A 15,132-nucleotide genomic window follows, 5' to 3' on the forward strand; every position below is an offset into this window, starting at 1 on the left:
TTAACTATCGAGGAAAGATGAATGTGTCTTTTTTTCCTCTGACTTTTTTCTAAGACGGGTTTTTTTTAACCTGGATTCGATAATATATCTACTATCAGCAGCCATCCATTTGTAATCCATCTGAATTTCAATTTTCATGGTAACCCTTTTAGTAACCGGGTGATCAGTCTGATCTGAAGCACATCCGTGATGTAGCGACTTTTCAGTGCGCATTCATTTTAAGCTCCGTTATCATTCAAGTCACATCCTGCGACACTTTTGCAGTTGTGTATGGAAGCATGTTTACGTCTGCCCTTTATTTTTTACCTTTTTTTTTTTTTTACACTGCCAAGGTTATATACTTATCGTAAATGCAAATTTATCTTTTTTTTAAGGGGAATATACTGTTCTGCCAAATATGAGTTTTTACCATACTTTTAAAATCATTTTTTTATTTTTTCTATTGAGTCAGTTCATAGATTCACTGAGAAACCAATTCAACTCAAACTAAATTCATTACAGCGCCAAGTAATCCCTCAGATTCCGGCGCTTGGCTTCAAGACTAAATTTCATATTCCATTCAATTGTGAGAATTTAACTAGCAGTCATGTTAATTCGGAGATCATTTATCCCACAGCGGCCATCTTAAATCGGTGATCATTTATCCCAGAGCGGCCACGTTAAATCGGTGATCATTTATCCCACAGCGGCCATATTAAATCCGTGATCATTTATCCAACAGTAACCATGTCAAATCAGTGATCATTTATTTCACAGCGGCCATGTTAAATCAGTGATCATTTATCCTACAGCGGCCATGGTAAATCAGTGATCATTTATCCCACAGCAGTCATGGTAAATCGGTGATCATTTATCCCACAACAGCCATGTTAAATCGGTGATCATTTATCCCACAGTGGCCATGGTAAATCGGTGATCATTTATCCCACAGCGGCCATGTTAAATCGGTGATCACTTATTCTACATCGGCCATGTTAAATCAGGGATCATTCAACTCACAGCAACCAAGGTAAATCAGTGATCATATATCCCACAGCAGCCATGTTAAATCGGTGATCACTTATTCCACATCGTCCATGTTAAATCAGGGATCATTCAACTTACAGCAACCATGGTAAATCGGTGATCATTTATCCCACAACGGCCACGTTAAATCGGTGATCATTTATCCAACAGCAGTTATGTTAAATCGGGGATACTTTATCCCACAGCTGCCATGTTAAATCGGTGATCATTTATCTAACAGCGTCCATGTTAAATCGGTGATCATTTATCCAACAGCGGCCATGTTAAATCGAAGTTCATTTATCCCACATCGGCCATGTTAAATCGGTAATCAGTGATCCCGCAGCAGCCATGTTAAATCAGTGATCATTTATCCCACAACGGCCATGTTAAGTCAATCATACATTCCACAGTGGCCATGGTAAATCGGTGATCTTTTATCCCACAGCAGCCATGGTAAATCAGTGATCATTTATCCCACAGCGACCATGTTAAATTGGTGATCATTTATCCAACAGCGGCCATGTTAAATCGGTGATCATTTATACCACAAAAGCCATGTGAAATCGGTGATCATTTATCCCACAAAAGCCATGTTAAATCGGTGTTCATTTATCCCACAGCGGCCATCTTAAATCGGTGATCATTTATCCCACAGCGGCCATGGTAAATCAGTGATCTTTTATCCCACAGCGCACATGGTAAATCAGTGATCATTTATCCCTCAGCGGCCATGTTAAATCGGCGATCATTCTACTCACTGCGGCCATGTTAAATCAGTGATCATTTATCCTACAGCGGCCATGTTAAATCGGTGACCATTCAACTCACAATCACGTTACTTCAAAAAAAAAAAAAAAAAAACTAACGTAATTATGTCACCATGATAATTTCCGATGGCTCACTTCAAAACTTTCACACTACTCAAAACACCTACTGGGAAACCCTTCCAAAATGTTAATTTCATTTCATTTTTCTTATTAACTCTAACATCAGATGCTGGAAGGCTTCGAAGAAAAATCTCGCCTGAGCAATTTTCGGTTTTCAAAGGCTATAAGCAGCCCATCATTATGAGTCTACACATCTGTTCAAGTCACGCGCGCGCGCGCAAGCAGACATGAGCCAAGACGCAAAAACATCCACGAATCGTTTTCCTGGAGGTTAACGAATGCCTCGACATAAGAGGAAGAAAAAGCGGGAGAAAACATATCACCCAAATTCATGGTGGGCAGAGGAAAAAATATTGGTGCCACGACCACCGCCTTTCACCAGCAAGAAATTAATTAGAGAGAGAGAGAGAGAGAGAGAGAGAGAGAGAGAGAGAGAGAGAGAGGGCCAGTCCCATTTTCCAGGTTTCTGGACAAGTAGCAGCTGTCGATTGTATACAGTCCGGGGTTGTTTGTATCAAAATAAATGTACGAAGGGTAAATTTTGTGTATTTTTGTAACTACAATTTAGTTTTTGATATATGAAATATGCTTGCAGAATCTCACACCCTGATCCCATTACTTCATACCCGCTTTGTTTGGTGACCGCTAGTCCAGACGTCCACGTCAGGCCTTTTTATTTCTTTTACCCCTTACCAGACTCACGTAAGGCGTCTTCATCTCAAAAAGTCGACCTCCTTCATAGTTAAGTATATCTTAGGTTAACCAGACCACGGAACTAATTACCAGCTCTCCTATAAAGGGCTGGCCCGAAGGATTAGGTATTTTTACGTGGCTAGGAACCAATTGGTTATCTAGCAACGAGACCTACAGCTTATAGTAGGGATCCGAGCCACATTATATCGAGAGGTGAATTTCTAATCGCCAGAAATGAATTCCTCAGATTCCACGTTGGCAGAGCGGAGATTCGAACTCGCCGAACGAGGAACTCTGTATAGTAAAAGGGTCGTTTCTTTCTCCTACCTTCAAGAGCCTGCCTGGAGCGGCCACAAAACTTGCAGGTATTATTCGTAAGGCCTTTATCCTCTCTCTGCAGAACTGATGATGTTATAGCAGCCATATTTGCTGCCTCCAGGATCCCATATTTCGGGCAAAATATGTCGAAGTGGTAGTTTCCCTTTTCCTGACATCGGGAATTATGATTGACATACTCATCGGCGGAAGATTACCTCTGGACCCATCTTTGTAACTGGCCATCGATAGCTGCCTACGGCGCCTGGGTATCGGCACAGCATCAACATCCGCAATCTGTTGAGGTGGCAAGATGTCACACTTCCCAGTACCCGATTTTATTTTTTTTTTTTTTTTTTTTTCCTATCCTTGTGCACCTGCTTGGAAAATTACTCCCAAAATCTTCATTGCAGCTCATTTGGTCGTCGAGTGATTATTTTTCTACCCGTTGATTAATTTCTTTCTTTTTTTTACTTTACCTATGCCGTATTCTGCTAGGGTGCCTCAGTGGCGCGGTCGGTATGGTGTTGGCATGACACCTCGTTGGCCGTGAGTTCGATTCTCGGGCATTCCATTGGGGTGTGAGAGGTGTGTATTTCTGGTGATAGGAGTTCACTCTCGACTTGGTTCGGAAGTCCCATAAAGCCGTTGAATAACCACTGGTTCCATGCAACGTAAAAACACCATACAAACAAAAAACAGTATTTTACTGTTCTGTTTGAGTAATTTTTCACTGCATTCAATTACTGGCATTGTATTCTTTGGAAGCTTGCTTAGAATTTATCGGTCTTTTTAGTTGAATTTATATGAATATCAAATAATAATAATAATAATAATAATAATAATAATCAATAATAATAATAATAATAATAACAATAATAATATATGAAGGTAGGAGACCCTCTCTTAAACATGTTTTGTTAAAGATGATGGCAGCTTCAGTGGAATTAATTTTATATATGGTCTTTTCAATTTTTCTTATTATTCTCTTCTCATCAGGGCTGATATTTGCTAATAGCTAGCCGATGTTCATATCTTGGTTAAAGAAATGTTTTCTAAAAATACTAATTTATTGATATAACAAAAGGGGTTAACAAATCTTAGTCTAAGGGCGTAAAGGAACGTTTGTAACCGTATCATCGGTTCATTTTCAAGGAAAGGTGAGCGTGAACTGATTGGAATGGGGTCGTTCGGCGGTATATATTGTGTCGCAGGTGCTCTGTCTGATGGCGCTGCGTTTTCATTGCCTGAACAGAGGATTAAGTCCCTGAGTCAAGGCGTTCTTGCAGAGGGTGGAAGCTCGCACCTGCTCTCGCGTGCGGACGCTGGAGACTGGGGAGCGTAGTATGGGCAGGGGGTTCACCTGATTGGTCCGTTCGATCGGCTCTTTATGGTGCCGCGGCGGGCGGCGCCCCTACGCGACCCGTCGGGAGGAGTGAAGTCTCTTTGATGGGTGTTGAGCTGGGTCTCTCCTTCCCGACGTGTAGGGCCTCTAAGAGACGGTGGTCTGCCGCCTTATCGATAATACCAATATTAGGAATAATGTCCTTCCGAGTTATCCTGGTATTGTGGACGTTTTTTGCATGGTTATGGATGGCGCCTTCCTGAGCGTGGCAGGATATCCTCTTGGAAAATCGCATCTTTGTCATACCAATGTAGGCGCCGGGGCATTCCCGGACAGGGATTTGTTAACCACTTTTGTTATCATATCAATAAATTAATATTTTTAGAAAACATTTCTTTAACCAAGATATGAAACATCGGCCAACTATTAGCAAATATCAGCCCTGATGAGAGAAATAATAAGAGAATTGAAAGACCATATATAAAATCAATTCCACTGATGCTGCCATCATCCTTAACAAAACAATAATAATAATAATAATAATAATAATAATAATAATAATAAATAATAATATGCTGGAAGTAAACCCTCTTTTAAACATGTTTCATTAAAAATAATTGCTGCCTCAGCTGCATTAATTTTGTATAGTTTCTTCTCCATTTTCCTAATTATTGTTTTCTCATTGTTGTTTAAACTGTTTAAGCAACAATGAGAAAACAATAATTAGGAAAATAGAGAAGAATCTATATGAAATTAATGCAGCTGAGGCAGCATACTTGTAATAATAATAATAATAATAATAATAATAATAATAATAATAATAATAATAATAAAGTGAAATATTGCACTGTGATAACTAAAATTATTGACGGTAACTGGTGAGTCTAAAATAAGAGAAAAGAAAAAGAATGAAAATTTGGAGACCTGAGCAATAGAATTGATGTCACTTTCGTATAGTCTCTTCACTTTCCGCCACCCTCTGATTACTTGCAGAACTTATTAGAATTCCATAGTGATAAGCGGTCAATATTATTGAAAGAAATGGCATATTATAAATAATGAGCTATAGTAGATTCACATCTCGATAGTTCACACAGGCAGGATGTATGTTTTACCTCTCCTGAAAGACATATCCCTCAGGAGACGTGGAACATACATGCAGCCTATGTGAAATCTCGATAGAGACTGAGAGTTTCCAGCACTGTGATTGGCTTATCAACAGCCAATCAGGAGCGTCGTAAGGGACTGGCCTAGACATCAAATGCAAGGCTATTGTGAATCTACTGTAGTGTCGGTCGTTTCCAAGAATTGTTTCCTATCGATTTGATTCATTTTGTTGAGTTTCCCAAAGCATTCGGAAATAAAGGTTTGATAAGAGGTGAAAAAACCAGAGAAAATAGCCACAATTTGAAGAGTTTCCTTCTACCCAAGACGTAATAAGTGCTCGAATAGATCTTTGTTGCTTTTTGTTTCATCCTGTAAACAACCTTGCAGCATATCTCACAGCGCATGCGCATACACATGCCCGTCTTGAAATTCCCGGGATGTATGCTAGGATTGCACACCAGCCCCGGATTGTTTGCTATGCCCTTAGGATAGGTCAGGTGGGGTCAATCACTTCAAATACACTACTCTTGTGTAATTTGATGATGGGAAACATAATGAGATTATTTTCAAGAAAATTCTATGGTTAGTTTTTAAGGTATATATGGTTACAGATCGGGAATATGTGGTCATTCCACATACCAGACTTCGATTATTTCTGTCAGCGCAGTTTTGGGTCAAATTCTTAACTAGTATTCTTCGCCACGAGTCTGCTTATAAAGACGTTGTAAATTCACAGCTGATACTTTAAAACAAAAGGACCTCCAACTGATGAACATGGTTACCACTCGAAATTTCAGTCCAGAAATACTCTCAGAAGAAATATGCATATGAACTCCTGTAGAACATTTAGCCTTCTTTATTTGTGGAATCTCTAACTACTTAAAATGGAAAAAAAAACATGACGTCATAACAATCGATCTCTTATTAATGTTTCATCTTCTCAACTTTTTGATTAATGTAGATCTACTTACAAAGCTGGCATTTTATAGTCCTGAACTGACAAAAAAAAAAAAAAAAAAAAAAAAGTGGCAAAAAACTAAAATTTCTGCATCTTTGATCACATTCATGTTTCACAAAAACAAGGTCGGGATACCGGGTTCATATATAACTGAAAAATTCACGTCGGAAAAGCAATTCGAGAGAGAAAGAGGTCAAACGCGAAAGTGAAAAAATGGAAACTTTCAAATCGCAGCCTCTCATAAATGGGAGCCATCAGAAAACTGACAGCAAATAATGGTCGCCATTAGCAGGATTACCATAATGAGTACTCGTGTCATTTATTTTTATCTAATGATCACAAATGGCATCATTTGTAGTTTCCCTTTGAACACACTCATGATCATAAGGGATTATGGGCCAGCAACTGTAAAGGATTCGTTTTTATGGAAGTTTTATGGTATAGGCACAATTCATCACCAAAAGTGACGCAGATATACATTGCTCAGATATAGCCGAGATTAGGACATTACCATCCCATTTCTCGGATGATTTATCCCTGAATAGACGAACATAGAATATGAAGAGCATATTGCACATATACTTCTCGAAACTATGCATGGCATTCATTTCCTAAATCGAAACAGGGACACGTTCAAAGAATGAAACCTTAAAAGAGGCGAAATTTAATACTGCATTCTTTTTCCATTTACATTTTTCTTTTGAATCAGGGATCAAGGTAACGAGCATTTTCACTCACATAAATAGCCACACAAAAATGTCTATTGCTGCAAACGGACCTTTTTTGTTTTTGATTTGAGGCCAACAAAAATAAAACATAATTACACAAAAGTAGTAACACAGGTACTTAAACTGACAGAAAACCACAGAGTCCGAATTCCTTGAACACGTGGCACGGGAATTAACGGCAGATGATAACCAGGAAAACTGTCATTCATTATCTGAAAAGTCATTGATTTCCACTTCTAGACATCATTATTTACTAACTACAACCTCCCCCCCGCCCCCGCCCCAGAAGGTAACGCCGATAGTGCCACCTCTCTTGGTGCACTGCTATATCAGTGAAAATAACAAGTTTTCTATTTCAACAAAAATAATCAAATGTAGAAGAAATCAAACAGTTTGTAGTGCATTTGTAACTCCCTTGCAGTACATGAAACTATATTAGAAATGCCTCGTGTTGCCAAGTATATTTTTACTGATGAAGAATTGTGCACTACATTATCTAATGACCTATGAACCCAAATTCTTTCAGTTTTTGAAAAACATCAACAGCAGAGTATTTTTCTGATCAATTTCATTCCCAGACACTTTAAAGGAAGAAGCAATGCAACTGAAAGAGGAATAAAATGCTTTCAGTTACACGAATGATTATTTTAAGAGACTGAACAAAGCTTGCTCTCTTGAAACCTGACCGAGTTAACAAAAATAATTTGTACCTTTTCCTATACAGGACATTGCTGTTGCAGTTCAGTCGCTGCACTGTTCTGCGAATATCAGTGAAAGCAAGGAAATAGTCATATTCCTATGTGGCTGTTATTCAGTTGTAGTCAGACAAGAACCAGACCCCTCAGTTTGAGAAACGCTGCTGTTCATGAATTGTTAAACTTATATTTAATCTTTCATTTGTCATGGAATTGCTTCAAACCTTGTAACACAGACCCCTGATTCTTCCATTCCAGTGGGGCGATTAAACATCAGTTTAGATGGTCTAGAAAAGCTGCGGCTGAATGATGTTTTGAAAGAGCTAGAATGGGTGATGCCTGGCGGTACGTGGAGTCCATCTTATGAGCCCACCAATCCCTGCCTCCCACGTCACAAAGTAGCAGTTGTGTTGCCATACAGAGATCGTCTTCATCACCTCATCATCCTACTAAGTTGGTTGCATCCGATTCTGAGGAGACAGCAGCTGGAATATACGATATACGTGGCGGAGCAGGTATGTTTGCACTGAAGGATTTATTGTGTCAAAAGTGAGTGGATAGTGGTGGTTTACGTCCCTTTATGAGATAGGATAGCATGCTTGTGAGGTAGCTAATGATAACTGAATAATAATTGAAAATACCGAATCCAAAATTTTTTCCCCCACAAATTACCAGTTAATATCTTCAATAATCCAACTGACCTGAATAATAAATATAGGAATTGATTGCCGAGAAACTACCCAATGAGTTAATGATAATTCAAAGACAACACCAATACACATAAAGAATATTTCAATTCAGAAACAACACAGACGACACCATAAAACCAGGAACAACGAAAACGCGACAAACCAACATGTGGTCCAAGTTTCCGGAAGCTGGAAAATTGGACTCCATCTCGCAGACTATAAAAGCAGTGGAAGAATCGTGGTTCAGACCAGGTCTCTGTATGTATATAATATGGACCGTGGTCATGGCAAAGCCATAAAAAGGGGAAATGGCCGAGCGAGGGAAGCAGACGAGGAGGAAACCGCGAGGTCGTTGAAATCGCGCCATAAAGATCTGTTATCTGTGGCCAGTGATTCCTCTACAAATGTTCATTCTCCCACTACGTTTCAGTACTAATATTGTGAAGAGACCTTTTATTGATAACGAATGGTATGGAGAGTACATCCAAATTTCTATTCAAAGAAAGAAATGGTGTCAATTACCAATTGATAATGATCCTCGTTTTTACACTTGATGATCTTTGCTTCCTTTCTCAAGCTTCGTTGATAAGGAATTATTTTTTATATCTGGAAATTCCAAATGTCAAAATATTGTAATCGTTTCCCTATTGTGGGTATTAAATCAAATGTTATACATCCGACTGTAGATTGCTATTAAACAATAACATTGCAATACATGTTGTCGAGAATTGAGAATTGGGGATGTTGTTTTCTACCATTTGGAAGTAGTTACGAAAGGGAAGCTAGAATTTAATACACACACAGCACACACACACACACACACACACACACACACACATATATATATATATATATATATATATATATATATATAGTATATATATATACACACACACACACACACACACACACACTGACAAAGCAGTCCTTTTCCTATAAGAGGATAAAGACCTAAACATACGTTGAAAGGAAGTCGTAACATTTCTGCAAAGACTCAAAGACTCCTCCCTCCTCCCTCCTCCCCCCCCCGCCCCCGCAGGGCCGGCCGGCAACGCCACCTTCAACAAGGGCTCGATCATGAACGCTGGCTTCATGGAGGCGTGGCAGCGGAGCGACGCCAACTGCTTTGTCTTCCACGACGTCGACCTCCTCCCAGAGGATGACCGGAACATGTACTCCTGCCCCCCGCAGCCACGACACCTCTCCGTCGGGGTGGACACCTTGGGATACAAGTCAGTCATTGGTCTTTTTTTTTTTCTTGTTTTTCACTATCACCGCTGTGGTGAATGTTAACGTCTGCCTCTTAATGTACTATGGACCACACTGTGTCTCCAGAATCTATATCTCCTGTCCTCCTGTCGTTTCGCTGGCGTCCTCTCTCTCTCTCTCTCTCTCTCTCTCTCTCTGCTCTCTTCTCTCTCCTCTCTCTCTCTCTCTATATATATATATAATATAATATATATATATATATATATATATATATATATATATATATATATATATATAGGATATAGAATATTATATATATATATATATATATATATATATATATATTATATATATATAATAGATATCTCTTCTCTCTCCTCTCTCTCTCCTCTCTCTCTCTCTCTCTCTATATATATATATATATATATATATATTATATATATATATATATATAAGAGAGAGAGAGAGAGAGAGAGAGAGAGAGAGAGATATCTATATATATATAGATATATATATATCTCTCTCTCTCTCTTTCTCTCTCTCTCTCCACCCATCCTTGACCCATATGGAGATGGCCCTTAGTTGTTTCAGATGTCAATTAATCGAACGTTCTTTTACGATGTATTCCTTCTTGTACAGTAAAATTTAGTCATGTATTAGTATATTATTATTATAGTATTGTGTTGTTATTATTATTATTATTATTATTATTATTATTATTATCATTATTATTATTATATATTGAGACAATTTTCAATTGACTCGATACTATTTATAACCAGCCGACGCGTAGTGCCCAATTCATGGGGATACTGGTTGATGTTCAGTTAACTCTGGGTACTGGGAAGGAAATCGGGTACAGTGGGCATGAGATCGGTTCCTCCGGGTATCGAAACTACGAAGGGCACAAGCAAATTTGCTAGTGTGTTCTTGGAGTTGGTTATAAACAGTATGTGAGCGAAACGTGTGTGTGAAAAATGTGATGCCATTGAAATTTTGCTTATATTATCTTTATTTTTAAAAAATGCAGAGATGACTCAAACTTAATGGAAAACGACATCGTCTGACTTTCAGGTTACCTTATTTCCTTCTGGTTGGAGGCGTCTTGAGCGTCAGAGGAGACCACTTCCTCAGGCTGAACGGATACTCCAACATGTACTGGGGATGGGGAGGGGAGGAAAGACGACGATATGGGATACAGGTGAGAGAGAGAGAGAGAGAAGAGAAACTTTCCCACTCTTCACGCCACTGTATTGATTTTATTAACAGCACAGATTCAGAAATGGCTTCGGTAGGAAGCCGTTGGGACAACAATCCCAGATCGGTTTTCGGAAATAATTGTAAATAAATGACCAGATGAATAAAAGAATAAAAGAAGTCATAGATATCTTGTCACCATTTTCAGGTCATTTTCTTTTTATTACTGGCACGTATATAACTGGCAAACGATGATTTAAGATAGTATAATCTGCAGATTATTAACTTTGTATGAAAATATCTCAAATTATTTCTGCATCAAAACAATGCAAGATCGCTTTGGCTCGGTCTCAATAATTCTCTCTTGCGAAAGCAGGGCATGGAATTAGAAAAAATAAACACACACACACACACACACGCACACATATATATATATATATATATATATATATATATATATATATATATATATATATATAATCACTTTTAAAACACTTATTAAAATGCACGAAAAAGTAAAAACTAGTTGTTTGAGCCACACCAGGGTTTTCTTGCAATTAATCATGTCTACAAAAATAAAAGCGTGTGCGTCAAACATGAAATGAAACGCTACAAAAATGTATTTATTTATTTATTTATTTATTTTGTTTTTCCTGTAGAACTTCCATCCCTGTTTGAACGTGAAATCTCATCGGGTCAAAGAAGGTTTGCGAAATCTGTAGAGTTGGTAACTTCTTCTACCGAGTCAAAGAAGAGATTGAAAATCCAAGAGTTTCTTACAAATCCTGAGGTACTGAGAGAGGCCTCTGTAGAGTCACTAGAGGTCACTGCTGACCTACTGATCATGTAAGGTTGTACTGTCACTGGTATTGAGTAACCATGCAAAATTTCTAGTACATCGGACGAAGGAAACAAGATTCGAACCAGACAAACAAGCAAACAGACAAAAATGCAAGCTTACTAAATGTGCATAAAAACCCCATGTGGCGCTAATATGTATCCAAATCCTGGAATTAAGGAACTGTTATGTCCAAGTCAATGGCACAAAATAAACCGACCCACAGCTTAATATTTCTGGCAGTGCTCCAGATTTTCGTTGCCCACCAACACAGTCTCGAAACATAAGAATGACAAGTCTTACCGAATCGTATCCTGTCCTGCCTTCGGTAGCATGATTTGAATGGGGCGAACTCCAAGTCTAAATTCATTGCATCATCCTGTCACTACTTGCTGTGGTCAAAGTAAAGTTAATCAAAGAGAGACTCCGATACCACCCCTTTCAAGTTGGCCCCATCCCAATAGGTTATACAAAAACTCAATGTGTCCAAAGTCTTTTGTTCAAGTACTTTAATTTAAAAAGAAAAACCTTCCTCTGTGACATAAGTAGTGCTAAATTTATTTAAATGTAGACCTTCTTAGTGGATGAAAAGCAAACCCCTACCTTTATGAGTATTTGGCCAATGTGAAATTTCCATCAATATTGCCTGCATTTTAATGGACTATTAGTAAAATACAGTCAAGTGAAAGCCTAAGCAAGTGAGTATGCCAAACTGGATTAGTTAAAATTGCATAAATCATCCATTTATCCAATTCCTGCCAGTAAATCTCTCTACATTTACTCATTTTCTTGTCTCACAGGATCAAGCAGTCAGGGCTGAGCATCACCAGACCGCCCAATATGCTGGCAAGGTATACGATGATCAGGCATCTCAAGAGAAGACCGCTCACATGGAAGGTAATAAATAGTAGGGTGGTGGGGCTGACTCGGTTACACTGTGTGTATATAAAAAGGTGGTCACTGGTGGACCTCATCGTTGGTTTCCTCTAACGTTATCTAAGCCTCGCTCTTGACTCGCAGGTCCGCGGAAAGCTGGTGAGGACGTCGGGTAGGAGGTACCGGCTGGATGGCCTCAACACACTCAAGTATTCCCTGTTAGCGCTGCACAAACACCCTCTCTTCACTCACCTGCTCCTAGATGTTGGAACACCTCCGGAAAATCTCGTTCGGCTAGACTCCCATTAACTCCTCTGCGAAGATAGTTGAAATACTTCGCTGTCTGCCACTTAGGTTGTTATTTTCTAAGAAACCGTTTAGTCATTATTTTTTGGTGTCGACGAAACCAAAAGGAAATGTGAGAATGATAGGTCCTGCCTTTTCCATTTTATGTTTGATCTTTTAGGAGAATCTCATGTCGTATGATTGTGTTTTAATGGAATGGAAATTTCCTCCCTTTTCACTTTATCCAAATACTGTGCACTGATGTGAGGTATTCTATTACAGCCATTCGTTCATAATGTCTACAGCCTTCCCTACAATTCTTCCAAGTTTCCAAGTGCCAATGACAATTCTTTCAATGAACGTACATATGTGATATATACATGCCAAATTCCCCCTATCTTTTCTAATTCATAAATGACCAATTGACAAATGTCTTGATTTTTATATAATCACTGATTCAAGCCAACTGAACAGAGAATCAGATCTTGAGAAGTTGCATATTGAAGCCAATAACTTTATTTTCTCAACACTACCAACGCCTGAAGGATATTTTGTTTACTAGTTATAGGTTTCATACTGGCAATTCTAATGTAACCATTTTCTTGTTAACTTTCCATATTTTTTCATACTAAATGTTGATTACAGTGTAAGCAATTCCTGAAGTTTGGCGGCTGCCAGCCTTCCGCTATCCTGCACAAAGCAGTTGGGAGGTCGAAAAACAAATGCCGAAATGAGCAAATCTCTTACTTAATCTGTCAGGTCCACTGATTGCAGAAGTTCGTAGTAAGGTACCAAAAGAGTATCTGCTCAGGAAACGAGGGAAGAGGATTTCACACACTTCCAACCAGCGAATAGAAAACAAATTCACAAGTTAACTGGGAGGTTGCTGAAGAAACCAGCGATGGCAGCGCCACTCCAGAACACAGTGATAATGATGCCACTGCCATAACCCGTGATGAATCACCCAGAAACTATTAATGAGATCTTCTACAGTTGATCTCAGTCTCGAAATTTCTGATGATGCCGTTCAATGAGGTTAATATTGATAATTCCTCGGTAATGGCCTCCAAGGCATGTTATTAATTCAGTAAACTATCACGAACGCATCAATGATGTGATCCATAAAAGTAAAGACTTGAGGACCGACCCAAAACTTCAATCATGCGTCTAAAAGTCAAACAATACCGTATAATTCTATTTCAATTTTCGTTATTCTATCTCTATCGTCGAAACAATGCAAAGCTGTGATAAAACACAAACAGAAGTTGAAATTCTTCAAGAAAAGTTTTGGAATGTCAAGTCCTTCCCTGGTTCATGAGGGTATTGTAGCCGGGGCCCGAACGAAAAAAGAAATTCTCCATGGAACGTTCATCCATAAGACCATAAACACACTCAGAAGAAAGTGTTCTTTATAAAGCAGGATGGTACCTTTCTAATTCTGTAGGAAGCTGTCCAAGAGGGACATTTTTATTTACTAAGTAGTACAGCTGGATGTTGTCAAAAAGCGGTTTCTACTCTAGCTTCATCTTCTCTAATCACAATCGACCCATAGAAAACTAGTGCTTAGCTGAAACTTCACATGGATTCTGTCTAGTTGGAATCATTTCATTGCCACCAATATATATATAGATAGAACCCTCGATAGTCAATGAGTTTCTGTAAACGTGCACAGAAGACTCTTCAGCATCTTACCAAACACCACTATTGATCTTGCACCTGTTACCTATTATATGTTCTTACAATTCCTTGACATTACAGTTCTTCAGTTCCAATATGTCTTCCACGCCGACTATCCAACGCTTTCTATCTCTCCCTCGCCTTCCGCTGAACAATACCAAAAGATACACTCCTTTCATGAACCTATCATCCCTAAGTATTTATTGGCACTTGCCGAAAACAACCCAGAACATTCTGACCCAACTTTCCATCTACACTAGGCGTTTTACAACTTCATAACTTTCTGTGCCCTACCTTTGCATGCATTTAAATCGCCAAGCACAACCACCCTTCCAATTTTGCAGAATACTGACAAGTGCATTTAAGGTTCTATTATTGGTTTAATTGCTACCATTACCCCACTCAGTCTAACCCATAAACATTCATAATGTTTCCGACACTACTTATATATATATATATATATAATATATATATATATATATATATATATATATATATCATTGAGTTGCTTCAACAAGAGAATGCAAAGTTAGAGGAAACCAAAACAGTAAGTGTCAAACCCATAATTGACTGCTCTTTTGTGAATGAAACCCTTGTGCAGAGAGCTTCAACAATCTTAGCTGAT

General features: G+C 38.6%; 1 pseudogene; it reads left to right on the forward strand.

The window, feature by feature from the left end:
- LOC135206284 (uncharacterized) overlaps positions 1 to 14,757 on the forward strand; it is a 227,293-nt pseudogene extending 212,536 nt beyond the window's left edge.
- Positions 14,758 to 15,132: the final 375 nt, after the last annotated feature.

Source organism: Macrobrachium nipponense, chromosome 29 (genome assembly GCF_015104395.2).
Source record: "Macrobrachium nipponense isolate FS-2020 chromosome 29, ASM1510439v2, whole genome shotgun sequence".
NCBI classification, from domain to species: domain Eukaryota; kingdom Metazoa; phylum Arthropoda; class Malacostraca; order Decapoda; family Palaemonidae; genus Macrobrachium; species Macrobrachium nipponense.